Source organism: Cupressus sempervirens, chromosome 1, assembly GCF_028749045.1.
Source record: "Cupressus sempervirens isolate cs-2001-9-10 chromosome 1, ASM2874904v1, whole genome shotgun sequence".
NCBI lineage: Eukaryota > Viridiplantae > Streptophyta > Pinopsida > Cupressales > Cupressaceae > Cupressus > Cupressus sempervirens.
In genome coordinates, this window is record NC_143118.1 from 401,328,775 (window position 1) to 401,349,400 (window position 20,626).

Consider the following 20,626-nt stretch of genomic DNA (forward strand, 5'->3'; position numbering starts at 1 on the left):
AATTGCATATAATAACATAGCCGAAGCAATAAATGCATTAAATCACCTAATTTAACCATTTATTTAATTATATTAAAATAATCTATTTACATCACTCACATTTGCATAAAGCATAACAATGCAGGAATGAAGTAAATAACCATAGCATTAAATCCATCACATAACAAAATCAGAGGTAAGTCCAAATATGAGATAACCAGATATCATCATAAAACACACTATCATCTCAAAATGGCATCATCATGCAATATGATTAACTGAATAGTCTAAAATCTATGATACTGGAATCAAAGTATAACATCTGACCTTCGGGTCACCTCAAAAGTAAAACATCACATAAGAACATATATCTCTCAGATCAAAATATAACAAGGTAAATGTCTACAGTGTAGAACAAGATTTAGTATGCAAAGAACATTAACAAATAAAGTAAACATTCACAAACCAAAAACTAAATTCACATATATGCTTAGACAAAGAAAGCAAACAAGAAGTGCAAACCTCACAAGAGAAAACACTCCATGCTTTCTGGATTCTGTAGATGTGTCCTTTTGCTGTGGATGTATGCTCAAGATGCTCAAAAGATGCTTCAATGGAGATGGGTAATGGAAAATTGGTAGCTTTGTGAGCTCTAAATTTGGCATTATAAGGGTAAGATTGATGGCTTTGGTTCTCAAAATAGCATGGTAACTTTAGCTCAAAGATTGTTGATGAAATGGCTTGGGATGGGATTCAATTTATAGGCTAAGGGGTAGAGGGATGGAGGGCTTAGATGCAAGGATGGATGAAGGCTTAAGGAGGGCTAGGATGCACTCAAAGGAGAGCACATGGATTGTGCTTGTTTAGCACCAATGGGAAGGTGACACTTGTCACAAGGAGGATGAGTGTGAGAGGGTAGGGTAAAGGGTTGGTTAAAGGCATGATGAGTGGGGTTGAGTATGTAAGAGGGATGTAAGAGGAATGAGTGTGGAAGAGGGAAGAGTGTGAAAGATGGATGTAAGAGTCATGAGTGGGCTTGTAAGAGTCTTTTATGTTTTGTAAGAGCACTCATGACTTGGTGGTTGGGATTTTTGAGGGGAGACTTTGGTTTGGATTAGGAAAGTCTTAAACTTGTTTAAGGAATGTGACAACATTAGGGGGTGGATTAGGCTTGGGTTTAGGATTAGATTAGGAATGTTAGAGATGTGCAAGTGGATGGCATTAATGAGGGTGGGTGAGTTAGTGGCTAAGCTTGGTTAGTATGGGTGGATAGGATGGATTAGGCTAAATGGAGGATTAGAGATAGGTTAGGGGTTTTTTAATTTGAGGATTTCATTTATCAAATAGATTTATTTAATAAATGGGGATTTTTAGAATTAGATAGAAGAATAGGATTTAATTGATAAATAATAGATTATTTGATTTATCAATTAGGACTATAGATGATTAATTAAATTAATCAACTAGGGGATGACAAAGGATTAATTAAATAGAAATTTAATTAATAATGCCTTTTTAGATAACTAAATAGGATTACTAAAATAGTGTAATCAAATTTAGGTGTCTACATTTTGCCCCTCTTTGACATAGTGTTGAGACAACACTATTTCAAAGAAGTTTGAGTGAAGACGACACGAGGAAGATGTTTTAGCAACAAGGTTGCCCCAGTCTCGAATAAGAAGAGGAGAGACTAGACTTAGATGATGCCCCCTCAAGAAGGCGATGGGGAGAGAAATGAGGCTCGACGACTTCTTGAAAAGTACAAGAAATTGAGATGAGCTAAGACACAGGTTGGAAAAGAGAAGGGGCTGAATTAGCTCAAACTCTCACTATGGGAGAATGATAAAGAGAAATCAGAGGCACAAAAGTAAAGCAAGCTTAACACTTTCCAAGATTGGGGGGGGAGATGGAGGAGCGGAGCGCTATAAAAAGAATTTGTGGAGGAGGGGAGGGATGATGGGATGATAAAGCTGATACAATAGGATTTCAAAGAGTTAGATTGGCGGAAGATGGGTTTCGGAGATCCCTAGGACTAGGATTGTGGATCTCGAAAGATGAGGCTTGGTGGATCCCTAAGACTAGGATTGTGGATCCCTAAAGCTAAGCGTGAGGAGTGATTCAAAGAGATACTGATGCATAAGCTGGGATAGGTGTTGGATATGGATGGGGGATAATGGAGATGAAGGGAATCCATTGAAGCTTTTTGAGCGGGGGGATACTTCAAAGAGAAGTACCACCATGTAGTTGAGCACTAGATTTGCTATAGGACTGTTGGTTAATTGCCAGGGTTACCAAGAACATCAAGGCCTTTTTACCAACCATCCAAAGGACTGACAAACTGACTCGAAACAAACACGCAAAGATTGCCCCAGTATCACACATGAATCCCAGAGGAAGTAGCATGGAAACGACACTAGGTAACCCACAAGCAGAAAAAGAAAACAAGAAAAAGAACTGATCAAGACCTTACACTCTAATTGCCCCATTCATAGCATACCATGATATGGAAGATCGTGGCAACCTTGAGGAGGGAACAAGGAGATTGCTTGGAAAATATATTTCAATACCCAAAAGGGAAGATCCCAAATCAAAAGAAAGTGAAAATCCAAAAGAGAACTGTTTGCCAACGAGATGGGTAGGATGAGGTACTAACGGACCAAGATCAGAGGAAAGCTATATCCTGCAAGGACCTATCGGAGAGCACCTAAGCTGATAGATCGGGATGAGTAATGCATCTGGCAAGTTGAACTAAGAAGGATAACACTTTGGTGATAGGAGATCTAGCTAAAGGATGTATTGGAATAGCTAACCAAGGGTTGTGCGATGTGTGCAAGATGTTGAGCAAGGAGGAACTGACACAAAAGCTGGATAGATATAATGGTACTAAGCTAAAGAGGATGTACAAGCTGACAGACCAAGATATGTTACAAATGTACAAGTTTGTTCATGTTTTGTTTTTTGTGAGATGGAAATGTTTGTGAAGGATGGGATGTCTATAATAGTTGATAGGTGGATAGGTAGATGGTTTGTGAAAAGCTTAAGGAAAATGGGATTCTGTGTGTGCATGTGATAGGATACAAGCTAGGATACAAGATTATTTACAAGCTGGAATATGGTACAAGCTTTGGACAAGATTCAGATATATACAAGGTATGGTACAAGATTTACAAGGTATAATACAAGCTTTGGTACAAGATTTACAAGCTGTACAAGAGGTATTGACAAGCTCCATCAGATTTTGGATATTTGATTGGAACACCAAGGGAACAAGCAGGTGTTTTATGGGATGGTGGGTGAATGGATGAGGGATACGGTAGTGATAGATAATGGATTAGTCTTTAGCACACAAGGTGCCTGAATTACCAAGTTTTCACCAAGGTACCTATCCAAGGTGCTTGAATTGCCAAGTTTTCACCATTGGACGCTTATTTCTCTTTACTATTTTTTTGTATTTTTCAAAAGCTGGGTATACCAAAGATCTTCAAGCATAGAAATTCTTGAGATGAATGATGTTAGTGGGATCATTCAAGAGTTCTCCTTCTAGTGTAGATAATTGATAGGCTCCAGAGCCAAAGGAGGCAATAACCACATAGGGACCAAGCCATGTAGGTTCAAACTTGCCTTTCTTTTCTCGATCTGCTTGGACTTTCATATTTTCTTTGAGGACCATATCACCTGGCTGAAAGTATCATGGGAGCACCTTCTTGTTGAAATTCCTTTTAAGATGAGTTTGGTAGACTATGAGATGGTCATAGGCTTGTTGTCTCTTCTCGTCTAAGAGATCTAGTTGGGTGAGTCGAGCTACTCTGTATTCTTCATTTGAGATTTGCCCTCGCAAAGATATGCATAGTGAGGGAAGTTCAACTTCTATAGGTAATACCGCTTCGGCACCATAGACTAGGGAGTATGGAGTTGTGCCCGTGGATGTACGAAAGGAAGTTCGATAGGCCCATAGAGCCAGATTTATTTGAAGGTGCCAATCACGGCCGAAATCGTTGACAACTTTCTTTAGGATTTTGAGGAGGGTTTTATTAGTTACCTCTGCCTGGCCGTTACCTTGTGGGAAATATGGGCTAGAAAAGTGGTGATGGATGCGGAGGGAAGTGCATAATTCTTCCATGTTGAGATTTTCAAAGTTACCTCCGTGGTCAGTGAAGATGGTGGATGGGATGCCGAAGCGGCAAACAATGTGGTACAAGATGAACTTGGAGACTTGAACTCCTGTAGCTGAGACTAGGGGGACTGCTTCCACCCACTTAGTGAAATAGTCTGTAGCTGTTATTATCCATTTATGTCCATCAGATGAGAGAGGGGTGATAGTTCCAACTAGATCAAGGCCCCAACAAGTGAAAGGCCAAGGTGGTGCAATAGGTTGTAGATCTTGTGCTGGAGCGTGCACAAGATTTGCATGCTGCTGACATGGGAGACACTTTCTGACAAAGTCACAAGAGTCTTCTTCAATGGTAGGCCAATAGTAGCCTGCTCTAAGGATTTTTTATGCTAGGATAATACCACTCGTGTGGGCACCGCAAAGTCCAGGCTATACTTCTTTTAATGCCATTGCGGCCTCATTTTTATCTAAACATCAAGAGAGAGTATCGTGATAACCCTGACGATATAGGGTATTGGCTATGATAACATAGTGGGATGATTTTTGGATGAGGTTCTGGTGTTGGGTACGTGTGAGGTGAGGGGATATGATACCATCGTTAAGGTAAGCGTGAATTTCATGGTACCAAGGGGATTGGGGACCAACCAAGATACAAACATGGTTTGAATCCTCATTCGCATAGGCAGGTGTGAGGAGCTGCTCAACTAAAAACTCATACTGCGTAGCTTCTTGGGGAATTTCCAAGAGCGAGCCGATAGTGGCCATGGCATCTGCTGCCTTGTTCTGCATTCGAGGCACTTGTGTAAACTGAAGCTTTGTAAAATGCTGGGTCAGCTGATCAACTAGCTCTTTGTAGGGTAATAGCTTTTCATCTTTGGTTTGATATTCATTTAAGACTTGTTTGATGATGAGCTAGGAATCGCCAAAGATTTCTAACTCAGTGATATTCCATTCAGTAGCTATCTTTAACCCTGCTACAAGAGCTTCATATTCTGCTATATTGTTGGTGCTGGGGAATTGTAGCTTGAAGGCTTTTGGAATATAATCTCCTTGAGGTGTAACTAATAATATTCCTGCCCCTGATCCATGAGATGTGTATGAGCCATCAAAATAAAGCTTCCATGAGGGTTGTTCTTCAATTAGGCAGATATGCTCGTCTGGGAATTATGTGAGCAAAGGATATGCATCTACTAGAGGTGCATCAGCTAGGTGATCTACTATAGCTTGCCCTTTGATTGCCTTTTTTTCCACGTACTGGATGTCAAACTCACTTAGTAGCATAACCCATTTGGCCAAATGGCCTGTAAGTGTTGTTCTGGAGAGCATATACTTGAGAGGGTCAATCTTGGAGACTAGTTGGATGGTATGACTTAGCATGTAGTGGTGAAGCTTTTGAGTTGAGAAAACAACTGCCAAACAAGCTTTTTCCATAGGAGTGTAATTGAGTTCATAACCAACTAGGGTTCTACTAATATAGTAGATGGCTCTCTCTCTGCTATAATCATCATGTTGTGCTAGAAGTTCCCCTAGAGCAGTAGGTGTTGCTGATATATACAAGATCAAGGGACGACCAGGAACTGGTGGAACCAAGATAGGGGGATTGGTGAGATACTGCTTGAGCTGATCGAAGCTGCGCTGACATAAAAGATCCCACTTGAAGTTCTCATTTTTCTTTAGCAAGTGTGAAAACAATGTACACTTAACTGCAAGTTGGGAGATGAAGTGCCAGACAGATTGAAGTTTTCCCTGAAGAGAGTGAAGTTGTCACAGTTTCTGGGGAGGAGGCATGTCTAAGATAGCCTTGACCTTTTTGGGGTTGATCTCTATACCCCATTTAGAAACTATGAAGCCTAGAAGCTTGCCAGATGTGACCCCAAAGACACACTTCTTGGGATTTAGCATGAGATGATATTGGGCCAACCTATCAAAGAATTTTTCCAGGTCAGCAAGATGATCCATGAAGGTGTGAGATTTGACTAGGATATCGTCCACATAATCTTCCAAAATGCTATGGATAAGATCATGGAAAATGGCTGTCATAGCTCTTTGATAGGTAGCCCCAGCATTCTTTAGGCCAAAAGGCATCATGGTGTAGCAAAAGGTTCCCCAAGAGGTAATGAATGTTGTCTTATGCTGGTCCTCTTCTGCAATCTTGATCTGATTATACCCGGAAAATCCATCCATAAGGGACAGAATTTCATGTCCAACTGTAAGATCTACAATCATATCTATGTTGGGCAAGGGAAAATCGTCCTTTGGACAAGCTTTGTTAAGATCTCTAAAATCAGTGCAGATTCTGATGTCACCGGAAGGCTTAGTGACAGGGACCATGTTGGAGATCCATTATGAGTAGTTGATAGGTCAGATAACCTTAGCAGCTAACATTCTTTCTAGTTCAGCTTTGACTAGTAATGCCACCTTGGGCTGCATTTTTCTAAGATTTTGTCTGATGGGCTTGATCTTTGGATCAAGTCCTGGCATGTCCTGATATGACCATGCAAATTGGCCAATGTTCTCTCGTAAAACCTCAAAGAGGAGGTCAGCTTGGTCTTGTGATAGGGATGCAACAATGTGAACAATTCTAGGGATCTCTGAAGAACCAATGTTGACTTCTCTAGTATCCTCTATTAGAATAGAAGACACCTCTAGTCGATTATCTTGAGGAGGCAATACTAAATCCTCATGTTCTACTTGTGGCTCTGGATTTTCATGCTAAGGGGTTCTCTTCGCTGCCTTAGCTAGTCCCAGATTTACCTTAGTTCCAGTTTTGGGTGTATCAAAACTAGGTTGGGGATTTTCTCCAAAATACCCCTTGGGATCTAGCTTGTAGATGTAGGCAGAATCTGGCTGTGTCTTCTTATGAGGAGTTTCGGCTCCCATGAATCTTAGAAGCGCTTCCTCTGATGAAAACTCATCAATATGTATGATTCTTGGTTGGTCCCAATCTATGAGTTGTGGATGAGCGAGTGGTAGGTCAATGAGCTGGATGGATAGTTCTCGGAGAACAGAGTCTCCTAGGAAGATTTGGTCTGGGATATCATCGTAGGCTCTCTTTTCAACTTCCTCAAGAATGTCTTCGATTTTGAAAAGGTCGCGGTGGATGTTCGAAAAAGCGTGACCGTTCTCGTTGGTGCCCCCAGTTATGGGTATGCCAAAGCCAAGACTTGACTTCGTTTCCCAATTATGTGCTTCGATGGGACATTGCATGCCCCTTTCTTCTGGTCCTAGTCCACCTCCTTGATAGTTCCATTTTTCAATGATGAGCTTATGTTGTTGGGGATACTTCTGGCTGAAGTGATCAAGGCATGCTTGATTTCTTGGAGGTGCATCCTTATGTAACCAATTGTTGATATCTGGAGTGAGCTCCTCATGAAGAGGCATTTTTGAGGACACAAAGGTGGTTGGGCCAAACCATTTGTATCGAGAAGGTGGAATCTCCTTAGCTTTGTGATATGTTGGCCGTCCATGGGTATGTGGATCAAGTGGGATTGCTCTGACAGCAAATGCATCTGATAGACTATATTCTCCATAGCCTTTGTTGTTGATCTTTACGGTAGATAGGGTGGAGGCGAGGATGGTTTCTGCGTCATTACAAGTGTGGGATGAGCTGGCGATGGATGTGTCGATGTCTATTCCAGGGCAATGGTTTGTAAATGAAGCTTCAACCGCATTGCAGTAAGCAAAGGGTTCTGGATCGGCATGGATGGTTACCTCAGTGCCCTGATGCGGAAATTTGATGCACTGATGGTAGGTGGATGGAATGGCCTTCATAGAATGAATCCATGGGCGCCCGGGGAGGATGTTAAATGGTAGGTTTAGATCAACAACATGGCAAACTGTCTCTTGGATGACTGGCCCAACCTTGATTGGTAGCAAAATAGTCCCTTCTGTGGTTCTTTCCAAGTTGTCATAAGCTTTGATGGTGATAACTTCACTGATCATATCTACCTCAGTATACCCAGCTTGTTTTATGAATTTTAGGGTGCAAATGTTCAAGGCTGATCCATTATCTATCATTACTCTTTTCACGGCAAAATTGGATACCATGATGGCTATGCGAAGCGGAAGGGTGTGATCTGGCTCAACCACGGGTATGTCAGTGGGTGTGAAAGATAGGGCACATGAGGATGAAAGGTGTCCAACAAGATTACAAAAATTAGTAGTATTGATGTCAGAAGGGACACGAGATTCTATGAGAGCACTGTCAAGGATGTCTTTGTACACAGGACTAGTGCGAAGAAGGTCTAAAATGGAGATTTGGGCTGGCATGTTCCCAAGGTGTTCCAAGATATTGTATCGGCTTTTTGATGGAGCTGATGGTGCTGATGAAACTGGTGGGCCTACGATGTTAAATCGCACTCTTCAAGTGGTGACCGCACACTCATTGTCTGGTCCTCGGATATTGATAACATTGACAGAAGGCTCTTTCTCAGATATACAACCTATAAGGCTACCATAGTCTATATAGGATGAAGTGTGGTCATTGTTCTTCCCATGCTATTGGTTTGGCTGGTGGTTGTTGGTGTTGTTTTGGATAGGTGCTTTTCCAGGATTTTGGTTGTTGTGTGGAGGAAAAGCATTTTGATAAATCTGTAAGCCTGCATTGGGAGAGGTTTGGGCACCAACAGTGATTTCCTTCCGATCAATAAGGTCCTGTACATAGTCTTTCAGTTTCATGCATCTGAGGGTGGTGTGACCGTTTACCCTATGGAACTTGCAATACTCATTGTCCTTGTACCATGCAGCTTTGGATTGGCTTGGATCAATTTGCTGGGTAGGAGGAAATTTGATGAGGTTTTCCTTAGCCAATTTCTCAAAAATAACATCCAATGGCTCACCAAGGGGTGTGTAGTTTCTAGGTGCAGGTTGGAATCTGTGCTTTTTCCCTACAGCTATATTGATGGCATTAGCTTGATTGTTAGACCCTTGAAAGTTGGGTCTTGTATTGTGGTTTTGATAGCTTTGGTTATTTCGTTGTTGGTAATTAATAGCTTGTTGGTTGTTTGTTTGATATGGTGGGTTAGACTGGTTTTGAGAAGGACCAACAATATTCACATCTCTGGTGTCAGTAACCCCATCTGTTGCAACATGCTTGTTTTTGTTCCAATACCTAGACCTGTCATTGGAATGTGATTGATTTTGGTTGGCCTCTTTGTAAATTTTTACCACACCATCTTTGATGAGTCCTTGCTCAAGGATCATTCCTTTCTCTTTGATATCCTTATAGGTCTGCAAACAGTTCATGGTCATGTGGTGAGCCAAGCTGGGATGTGCATTATCAATAAACATTTTCACCACATGGCATTCTGGCAAGGTGCAGGATATGCGAGTGGTAAGGGTTTGCCATCTTTGCAGGTATTCGGCAAGGCTTTCTCCACCTTTTTGCTTGGTGTGGACAAGATCAACTATTGATAGCTCTGTTTCAACAAGATGGGCATATTGGGCTACAAATGCCTCAGATAATTCAGCAAAGTTTTTAATTGTGCCATAGGGGATTCTATAAAACCATTCAAGAGCTGGTCCAGCCAAGCTTTTGGAAAAAAGGCACAAGAGGAAGACATCATTGTATGCCACGTCCTGGTAGTGCATGTAAAATTCTTTGATATATGTGACAGGGTCTCCTTTTCCTCTAAATTTGTCAAATTTAGGTACCTCTGAAATGGTGTCATGGTAATGGCTCTGTCAAATGGGTAAGGACACACATTCTCAAACTTGAATGTCTTTGGATCATTCCCTTCTTGGATGGCTTTCAGAGCTGTCTTCATTTGCTCCCATTCTGAATTGATAGGTGATGGCTGGGGTGCCCCCAATGTAGGAGTGCCTTGAGGTAGGTATGTGCTGGATGGGGCCATTGAATATGGATGGTTATGAGGGATTTGCTGATAGGGATTGTACATTGTTTGGGCAGCTGCATGGTGGATGACGGGTTGTTGAGGGGGAGGTGGCGCATATTGCTGCATGTGCTGCGAGGCTTGCTGTTGATATGGGATTTGAGGTTGGGATTGAGGAACATAAGCTGGTTGTGAGATAAATGGATTGGTTTGTGGAGGTAAGGTACAAGATGGTTGTGAGGCTTGAGGAAAGGATCGGGGGGCTTGTGGGGTTTGACCAATATATGTGGGTTGTGCCCCCATTTGGGATGGTATCTGCAAATAATTGGTGGTTGGCTGGGGTGGTGGATTACCTCCTAGAAGTGGCATTGAAAAGTAGTTGGTAATAGGAGGTAATGGATTAGTTGGTGGTGGAGGTGGTGGGAATTGAAAGCTTGGGAATGGAATTGATGGGGTTTGATAGCTTGGTGGCTGGATTTGGAAGCTTGGTATAGTGGTGGCGGGAGCTGGGGTCACTTGGGAGCTTGGTAGAAGATTGGCAGTAGCTTGTGGGATTTGATAGCTTTGTGGAGTGAAGGTAGTAGCTTGTGGATTTGTGGCTGGTGGTATTGAGCTCCCAAGACCTAATGGAAATGATGGGATTGTGCTTTGGGCTGTGGTGAACAAGCTGGGGGCAATGAAAGGTTGATTACTTGGCCCCATGGGTGGCATCCCTGTTGTATATTGTTGAGGTTGGCCAAAGATGCTAGCACTGATTTGGGAGATGGGTGGATTTGGAAGGCTGGGTTGGGGAGTAGTAGCAATAATGAAGGGGGTTTAGAGCGGAGAGGTATGAACCAAGGATGGAGTGGTGGTGGCTGGGTTGGCTTGCGACATGGAGATTTCAACTTGGGTGGATGATGGTATGTTTGGGTCTGTTGGGTCATATGGATTGGCTGGAGGCTCTTCTTTTGGAATATATTGAGGATAATTTGGATCATAAGAGCCTATGGGTGGTGGCAGCTGCCCAAACAATAGGTGAGATGGATCTGATAATGGATCTGATATTGGTGTTTGTCTTCCAAATTTAAAGGTTCCTACATTGTCCCTTCAAAAATTAGCCATGATTGTCTCTTTGTTTTTGTCTATAATGGCGTTTACCAATACTGCATTTCCTGGTTGGTTCATGAAAGCTTCAATGTTAGTAGGTGATGGCATAGCTTGCTCTGGGCTGAAGGATGGCTGAGTGCTTAAGGGGGGTGAGGCTGTTCGATCCAAATGATAGGGCTCCATTGTTTCTTTCTTCCTTGCTAAGCGAGTGACGGGTGGCATGAAAAATGCTCCTAGGGATGAGATGCAATAATGCTAATGGATGCAAAAGGGGGAAGGCTTTTCTATGCAAATGATTTCCTAGGTTGAGGCAAAGCTATATGACAAAACCTAAGGAGGATTGGGTTGGGGATTCTAACTTCAAAGATATGTTGTCAAAGCACAAAAGGTCTGCTTTCCTATGTGCAAGCTTGGTGGTGATTGTGTCAACTTAAGGATAGATTGATGATCCTTTAGGAAGAACACGAGATTGACCACTTGCGGATCCCAAACTTTAGCTCAAGGTGATGAGGGATAACAAGTGACAAAGCTAGATTACCCTAGACAAAGCTCTGTCAAAGGGATAACCTTGGTGAGATTGGTGGATTTGGAAGATTTTAGGAATGGAAAACTTTTAGCAAGGTGACAACAATTTTGAAAGCTTAGATGTGCAGATTTTCGATTGCTGGCTAGATGGTTTGATTCTAAATGAGATGGATGAGCTAATAATGCTTAAGGGGATAACCTAAGATGGCTGGCTTTTCTACAAAGATGACTCTAAAGTGAAGCTTATCCAAGAAGATGGGGAGAAACAAGGGTGTCTAATCATAGAAATCATGCCTAGTTGGTAAGGCATAAGCAGGATTAACTCCTGGATGTTGGCTAAATTTGATGGTGCGCTCTAACCAGGCCTCTTGAAGTGCTTCGTTGGTAGCTTTGTCCTCTGCTTTGTGGAGTTTGGCAATTCGTGGGCTTGGTGTTATTTCTTTTCTCTTGGCTGAAAGTTCTTGGTATGCTAGAGATGGCTTGAGTTTGACCTTGTGAAACTTCTGTTTGGGTTTGGGTTGTACCGACATAAATTCCTGAATTTGCTTGGCTTTGGGAGATTCTGGTTGTTTTGCTTCAACTTGTTCAACTTCTAAAATAGGCAGTGACTATGCTAAGTGTGCCCTAAGCTAGGATTAACCAAGTTTGGCAAACATTCATTCAACAAGTAAAATAAAAACAAGCAATAGATAGGGACACCCAGATAGAAGTTTGTGGTTCTCAAAATGTGATACTTGCACCGAGGAGTGTGTATGTTCTACAAATGTTTCGATCAGTCACTCCAAACACATTAACATCGTAGATGGTTTTGTACAAGGCTGACAGTTGGTTTAGCTAGGGAGTCCTCGATATACACAAGGTACGTGAGGCCCAAATCTGTAGATGAGACCAAAAGGATGTCACACAGCCGAGAGGAGCGGTAACCCAGTTCTCCTCTTTCACTTCTCAAGGGTATAAAGTTCCTTGAAGCTTAGCCCGAATCACAAAATATCGATCCCAAGAGAGGTTTCTTTCAATTCACCTCCCGATTCTTATACTCCGCCAGAACGCTGGAGTTGAGGTCGTCCAAGGGGTGATGAAATCCCCAAGCAAGCCTCCTAAAAAGAAACAAGGTTTTGGATCCTAATCTTATGCACCCAAGATGGCCTCGAAAGATGACAAGGGGAGAGAAGACTTGGATGACCTTGGGCTAAAAAACACGCTTGTTCTTTTACCAACTGACTCTTATGTGTGCTAATCTAGACTTTCCAAGCACTCATGTTTAAGAGACTGTTCAATTCCAACTTGAAGTGCCAACAAAAGTAAATCGATCGAAGAATGCAAACAATAAGAAGAGTTAGGGTCAACAAAAGAAAACTCACGTGCCCGGAGGCCCTCCACGTCAAGTATCGATTAATTTTCTTTAAGGCATTCAAGATTGAGTGTGAGTTTGTTTTAAGCCCAAAACAAAAGTGTGTGAGATTCGATTTCAAGCGCGTGCCCGAAGGCTCTCCACGTCAGTTGTTGTTCAATTTTAGTGCCCAAACTTGAAGTGTGATCGATTTAATCTAGAGTTTTGGCCATTTAAGAATTTTGATAAAGTTAAAGCAAATGTTCAAAGACCAAGTGAGTGAGTTAGATTGTGGAACATTTAACACCTTTTTCAAGTAGACCCATCCCCATAAATGGCGCTGAGATTGCAACCAATGGTTAATATTTGATGGGTGATTAGAAAAGAGGTGAGTCCAAGGAACTACTCAAATTGATTTTTGTAAATTTGTATTTTAACTTAACAAAGTTTCTTAAATGTCCAAAAATCAAACTTTACCTAGATTGCATGTGGAAAAGAGATTTGTTTTGTTCAATTTTAGAAGCTCCAAATGAAGTGTTTGATATTGCAATGGTTAATTGATCCTTGGCATTCAAGATTGGATTTGTTGTTTTAAGCATGCATTCCAAGGAAAGTTGATTTTAATCCATGGCATTCAAGAGTGTGTTTTGAGCAACATTCATTCAATGGAAAATGTGTTTAACCATTCAAGTTCATTTTTAGCAACATGCATTCAAAGACAAATGGTTAAACATTCAAGTTCATTTTTTAGCAACATGAAAACCTGCAAGAAACATGGTTAGTGGTTCCATATGTGCTCCAACCTGCAATGAGACAAAAAAAAGCAATTTAGTTAGTTAGCCAAAATCTTCAAAAATGAGAGCTTAACTATGGGAAATTTTTTTAAAACTTTTTTTGCTGTTTTTTCTACGCGTAAAAATGCTTTAAATGGTCTAAATCCTACGGAACCACTAAAAGTCAAAATTTGATTTTAAAACCACTAAATCTACAAAGTGCAAAAATAAAGATTTTAAAACAAAAATGCAACATAAGCAGGCAGAGACGACAGTCTATCAAGCAGAGACGCCAAAATATGAAGACGCTGAAATACAGAGACGCTAGTATTCGGAGACGACAGAACAGATTTGCGGTGCAGAAAACAGGTGACAAGCAGAGACGCCGATTTGCGCAGATGCGGATTTTTGCAGACAACAATTTGGATTGGCGGTGGTGGAGATGTCGATTTGCGCATACGCGGATTTTCGCAGACGACAATTTGGATTGGCGGTGGCGGAGATGATAGAACAGGTTGTAGACGCCAAAACTGTAGAGACAACACTACGTGAAAAAAGTTGAAAAACGCGAATTTTTTTCAGAATTTTTTTAAATTTTTGCTATTTTTGGATTTTTAGATGGTATTTCTTCTTCCTAAGTGTGTTCTTTAACCTGCAAAAATAAGCAAAACACCCTCACAACACACTCAAACAACAACAAACATTAGATGGTTAGAAAAAATGACATATAGATGAAAATAGATGATTAAATGACCCATAGTGGGGTCCCACCGGGCGTGCCAAAATGTAGAACAAGATTTAGTATGCAAAGAACATTAACAAATAAAGTAAACATTCACAAACCAAAAACTAAATTCACATATATTCTTAGACAAAGAAAGCAAACAAGAAGTGCAAACCTCACAAGAGAAAACACTCCATGCTTTCTGGATTCTATAGATGTGTCCTTTTGCTGTGGATGTATGCTCAAGATGCTCAAAAGCTGCTTCAATGGAGATGGGTAATGGAAAATTGGTAGCTTTGTGAGCTCTCAATTTGGCATTATAAGGGTAAGATTGATGGCTTTGGTTCTCAAAATAGCATGGTAACTTTAGCTCAAAGATTGTTGATGAAATGGCTTGGGATGGGATTCAATTTATAGGCTAAGGGGTAGAGGGATGGAGGGCTTAGATGCAAGGATGGATGAAGGCTTAAGGAGGGCTAGGATGCACTCAAAGGAGAGCACATGGATTGTGCTTGTTTAGCACCAATGGGAAGGTGACACTTGTCACAAGGAGGATGAGTGTGAGAGGGTAGGGTAAAGGGTTGGTTAAAGGCATGATGAGTGGGGTTGAGTATGTAAGAGGGATGTAAGAGGAATGAGTGTGGAAGAGGGAAGAGTGTGGAAGATGGATGTAAGAGTCATGAGTGGGCTTGTAAGAGTCTTTTATGTTTTGTAAGAGCACTCATGACTTGGTGGTTGGGATTTTTGAGGGGAGACTTTGGTTTGGATTAGGAAAGTCTTAAACTTGTTTAAGGAATGTGACAAAATTAGGGGGTGGATTAGGCTTGGGTTTAGGATTAGATTAGGAATGTTAGAGATGTGCAAGTGGATGGCATTAATGAGGGTGGGTGAGTTAGTGGCTAAGCTTGGTTAGTATGGGTGGATGGGGTGGATTAGGATAAATGGAGGATTAGAGATAGGTTAGGGGTTTTTGAATTTGAGGATTTCATTTATCAAATAGATTTATTTAATAAATGGGGATTTTTGGAATTAGATAGAAGAATAGAATTTAATTGATAAATAATAGATTATTTGATTTATCAATTAGGACTATAGATGATTAATTAAATCAATCAACTAGGGGATGACAAAGGATTAATTAAATAGAAATTTAATTAATAATGCCTTTTTAGATAACTAAATAGGATTACTAAAATAGTGTAATCAAATTTAGGTGTCTACATGCAGCACATAACCAAATAATCTCACATGAACAATCCATTTAATTACTTATGCATTTAATAATGATTGATTACTTTGCATTAAAAAGGCATTTAATACACATAAGCAAACACAGTCATAAACATGACTAACCACTGCTGCAGGAACCTAGTCCAGTGTAGCATGGTAATAGAACATAGTGCAATCTCTACACACATCTCAAGGTAATCATAAAACAACCTCATGATATCACATCGATCCTGGTAACCACTGGCACAAACCTCAATGAACCATAAATCACATCATAATCTCATAGATCAGTCAAAAGCATAAACAAAGTAACTGATACAGAAACATAAATCGAAACACCTCGACGGTGTAGACCACTCAGGGTCACAATCATGATCCCATCACAACAAAAGATCAGCAACGTTGCGTCCATCAGGATGACTAAAAAAAGTCAAATGGGAGAGGCACTACATAAAACATCTAAATTCTAAGCCAAGGATTACAAAGAATCACACTAACTTAATTGAAAATAATTAGAAGAAAATGAAAAGCTAAAATTGGGCCAAAGAGGATCACTATTGTATTATTTTAGAAGGAGAAAAGGCTAAAAAATTGCATCGCAATATAGGATTGAGCTACAAAATACTATCTCTCCAAGAAGGAAGAATTAAAGAACTCACAAGGAGGTAGAATGTAAGAGCTAACTTGAATAATGCTGAGGAATGAGGCATAAATAGGTCTAAAATCCTCAATCCACATCATTCTCCAAATTGGAAACCAATCCATGATTTCCATTAAATCAACTAGTAGGTGAAATCTGTCTTCCTCATAAATCATGATCAAATTTGAAATATAACATCTCCCTCAAATTTAGCTGGTAGGTGTATGAAACAATATGGAAAGCATATAATTTTCCCTTTGAAAACTTTCCACTTCACCAATTACCAAACTCCCATGATTTTGGTATGATTAAATCTTACCATTCCCTAATTTTCACCAAAAGATATACTTAAATAGAATTATTTATAAAACCATCATCTACTAAGTATTTTAAATATGAACAAGTGAAAATAATAAAAGACCAACCCCCTTAAATTATGCATCACATATCCCTCTTTCCAACATTTAATCCAATCCCTCCAATTTTGCATTCGAAATAACATTTAAATAAAATAATTTATTATCATCATTTTATTAAATGTTTTACATTAATGGTACAAAATGAAAAATAAAAATCCCATAAAAGAACTTTTCCAAATATCCCCCCATGTAGAGAAATACCCATGTAACACTTAGACACTTTAATGTACCCCATCCTTTTCATCATTATACAACCCTTTATGATAAAACCACTTATAAAATGACATCATAAATAATAATAAAATGATTATAAAGGATAAAATATATCTTACAAACATTAAAATCCTTCAAAAAGAAGCCCAAGTTTGAATTGGAGGTGTTTTGGGAAAGTTTCCATGATAGAAGATAGTTTAAGTCAGCTTCCTATATCACATAAATTAGAAACAATAACCTTCAATAAGTAGGATTTTGATTCTCATATCTCCATTTGGCTCATTTTATTTTTTTTGAATTCCATTTGAAGGTTGTTTCACATTTAATTGTTGTAATTTTTAGGTTCATAGATGTTTTGTACCTGATTTCATGCTTTTGTAGCCCCATTGCATGTGTCATTTTACCATATGGCATTGATGCATTTGGAAAGGGTTTTATTTCTAAAAATTCATGGCATAAATAAGATCTTCATTATTTTACTTATGAAATTTTTTTGTAGATCAATTCATGGAATCCGTGGGCTGCATTCTTTTAATCCATGCATTTTGCTACAAGAATGACAAATTTTGCTATCAGTCTACATGTTTTTCTTGAAAGGAATCACTTTTATGTGATTGTATGTTTAAAAAATGATCTATTTGCATTCCTTTTTTTTATTACACATGCATAAAAAATGTATTATGTATCCTTTCATGGCTGCATGTTAAAATGCATGAATTGGTGCCCAAATGCTCACCATGTATTTATCATATTGCTAGCATTGATGTCCTTTATGCTGATCCATGAATACTTGTAGCTAAAACATACTCCACTAATTATTGTAGGGGATTTATTTGCTGAATCTAAGGCTATTAAATATGCATGTTAAAATTCCTTGATATTTTTTATTTTTCCTTTCTTTTTCTACCTCTTATCGCTGATAATAGGCATGCATTCTGCTTTTTTTCTATAGGAAAAATTTGTAGTTCCTATTGCATATGTAATTTTTTCTTGCATGCTGAATATGCAATTAAAATACATTTAACTTGTTTTCCCTACACATGGAACAAACAAATTAGATAAAAACACATACTTTTCTCCTTTTTCATCATCCTTTTGAGCTTTTTGTGCATATTTTCAGTATAGCTAACTGAGAACTTTCTGATTCTCCATTGATGAGTATATGCATGCATGATCTTGTCTAGATCTAATCTCACTCATTCAATTCTTGTAACCCTTGCAAGATTTGAGATAATGCAGGTGTTGGAAGGAAACTGGAGCTAGTGATCAATCTTTGCATACCAACTCAAGAAATGTATGATACCTTGTATCTTTCTTTTATGCATGTATTTTTCACTTAGGAATTATGTATATTATTGGCTATGCTCATGGCCTATGTGTTCCCATGAGTCTTGTTTTATCATTATTACATGCACTTCTCATCATGCATATTTTATATATCATTGAATAAATGCACAATGTTTCACTTACACATGTTGCTCTTTATCTTCCTTCATTATGCTCCTTTATTTTAGCTGATTCTGTATTTTATTTTTTCTCTTAATTTGAAAATGAGAAAAAATCTAATCAAGATCACATAATAATGACAAATTATGGTATTGTAGAGGCAGATTCACCTAGCAATTAGGCTACTAAGTGTCACCAATTAGAATGATATAAAAATTGGTAACATTTTCGGTGACTTCTACTAATTCCTTGCATGTTAAGCATCATTTGACCAACTACCTTAGCTTGTTCATTGGAAATAGAGTCTAATATGCAATCATGACTAAAATTGGAAAGTCGATTAATGATGCATGATAACCCTTCCTTATAACTCTTTGTAGCTTGGAACTCTTATTGAAAACTAGGAAACTAAAACTTAAGCTAAACTAATTATGCTTGACAACACTGATGGAAAGATGGAAAAACAACTTGCTCTAGCCTAACCGGCAACAAGATAAATGGTATATAAATCCATTTACTAGTTGGCTAAGTCATCTCCCCTTTTTCTTCTTCAAAATTCCATGATTAACATGATTAAGGGCAAATATAAGAATATGGAGAAATGAACCATACTGAATTATTTCATGCAACATCTGTTAAGGAATGAAAATGGTGTGACTTACTTCACATTATAATTGAAAGTATCTACATTTGGGGTTGAATCAATCTATTGCATTTGAAATTCTCCATTGACATCTTAATGTTCAATTTCTAATATGAATGACAATTCCTTACTTATCTTGAGCTAGGCCAAGTACTTGATTGGGAAACCTCTTGAAAGCACAAACTTCGATATTGCTTTGTTGGATTATTTATTGTTTCTCCCTTTTTCTGGTTCATTATGGTTATCTTACATAATTAACAACCATGTCAGCTCTTCCTCCACTATCAATGGGTCCTCTTCTTCTATTAAGGAAGCTAGAAGTTCATCACAATTATCAACCCTCTAAATAACATTGATGAGTGGATCTATATTGTGTTTAGCCTCAAGCTTAGGATCAATAGGAGAATGGATTTTCAAAATAGAGTCTCCTATGGTAGGCATATTCTCTACATTTTCTATGGAAAATCTTTCATAGAAAACCTCTATAATACTTTCAAAGTAGTCTTCCAAGGCTTGGTCAGCTACCATCTCATTAATATTTTGTTGTTGTAATAATATGTTTGGATGAACCTCTCCTTAATAATTCTCAACAAAATAAGGTAATTTATCAAAGAAAAATATGACCCTTTCTCCTTGATCATTATTCTCTCCTGTAGCCAATGAGGTATGTTAATCATTATGCTCCAAATACATAGGAATCTCAAAGGACATACTTGATTCCTTTTGTCTTAGATGGTTTTTCTTGTGGACCTCTAATACTTGCTGCTCTAAATTCAACATGAGAAGATCTTGGTTTTCCTTTTTGTCTTGGTATGAACCTCATCTTCTCCCTCACTCACAAGACAAAACAACTCATAAAACAATTTGAATGAACTCACCTTCCCATGTTCCATTGAAACATTGGGAGACAACTAAACTTCTAGAATGAGATTTTCATATTGCACTATCTATTGAAGTACATGTTCCTCTTCTTCATGGATGGATAGAGGTTGCTAGATTGGCTTCTCCTTTGGATTTGTATGATGTTCTTCTTGTTTTGGTTGATTATAACTCAAGAAACTAGGAATCTTAGGCTTCGAAACCTCTTTTTTTGTAAGCACACTTGGGATATAAGTATCTTCTTAAACCTTAAGCTCTTGTACTTGTGTAATTAACACCATCATTTGACCCTCTTTTTTAGCACTAAGATCTTCATATTGTCCATGTTGGGCATCAACATGCCGAGAATGATTCTCAAAATCATCATGACAATTTTAAACAAACTGGCTCACATAGGGTTGTTGAAAGTATTTAATTTTTATGCTAACTAGCTCATTGCTAACACATTTCAAATCCTTTTGAATTTTTTTATTATATTCCCTAATCTCCTTGAGATTTTAGGAGTGATTTAATTCTTGAGGGGCTATGTTAGGAGCTTGGACTGGGAGTACTAGGATTGCTTCAGAAACTAGCTGCAATTCTAAAAAAAATTGGCATAGGAGGCCTTGCGGCTATCTTTCCAGCTTGAATGAGGCTATTTTTATATCTTATAGAGATATCAAAGGCTTTAGGTAAGGTATTCCCTCTAATAGACCGAATCATGACTGAAATGTCATTATTAAGAGCCCTTAGGTAGTATAGGAATGCATGTTGGCTAGAAGGCCTTACTACTACTAGGATTCTATTCCATGTTC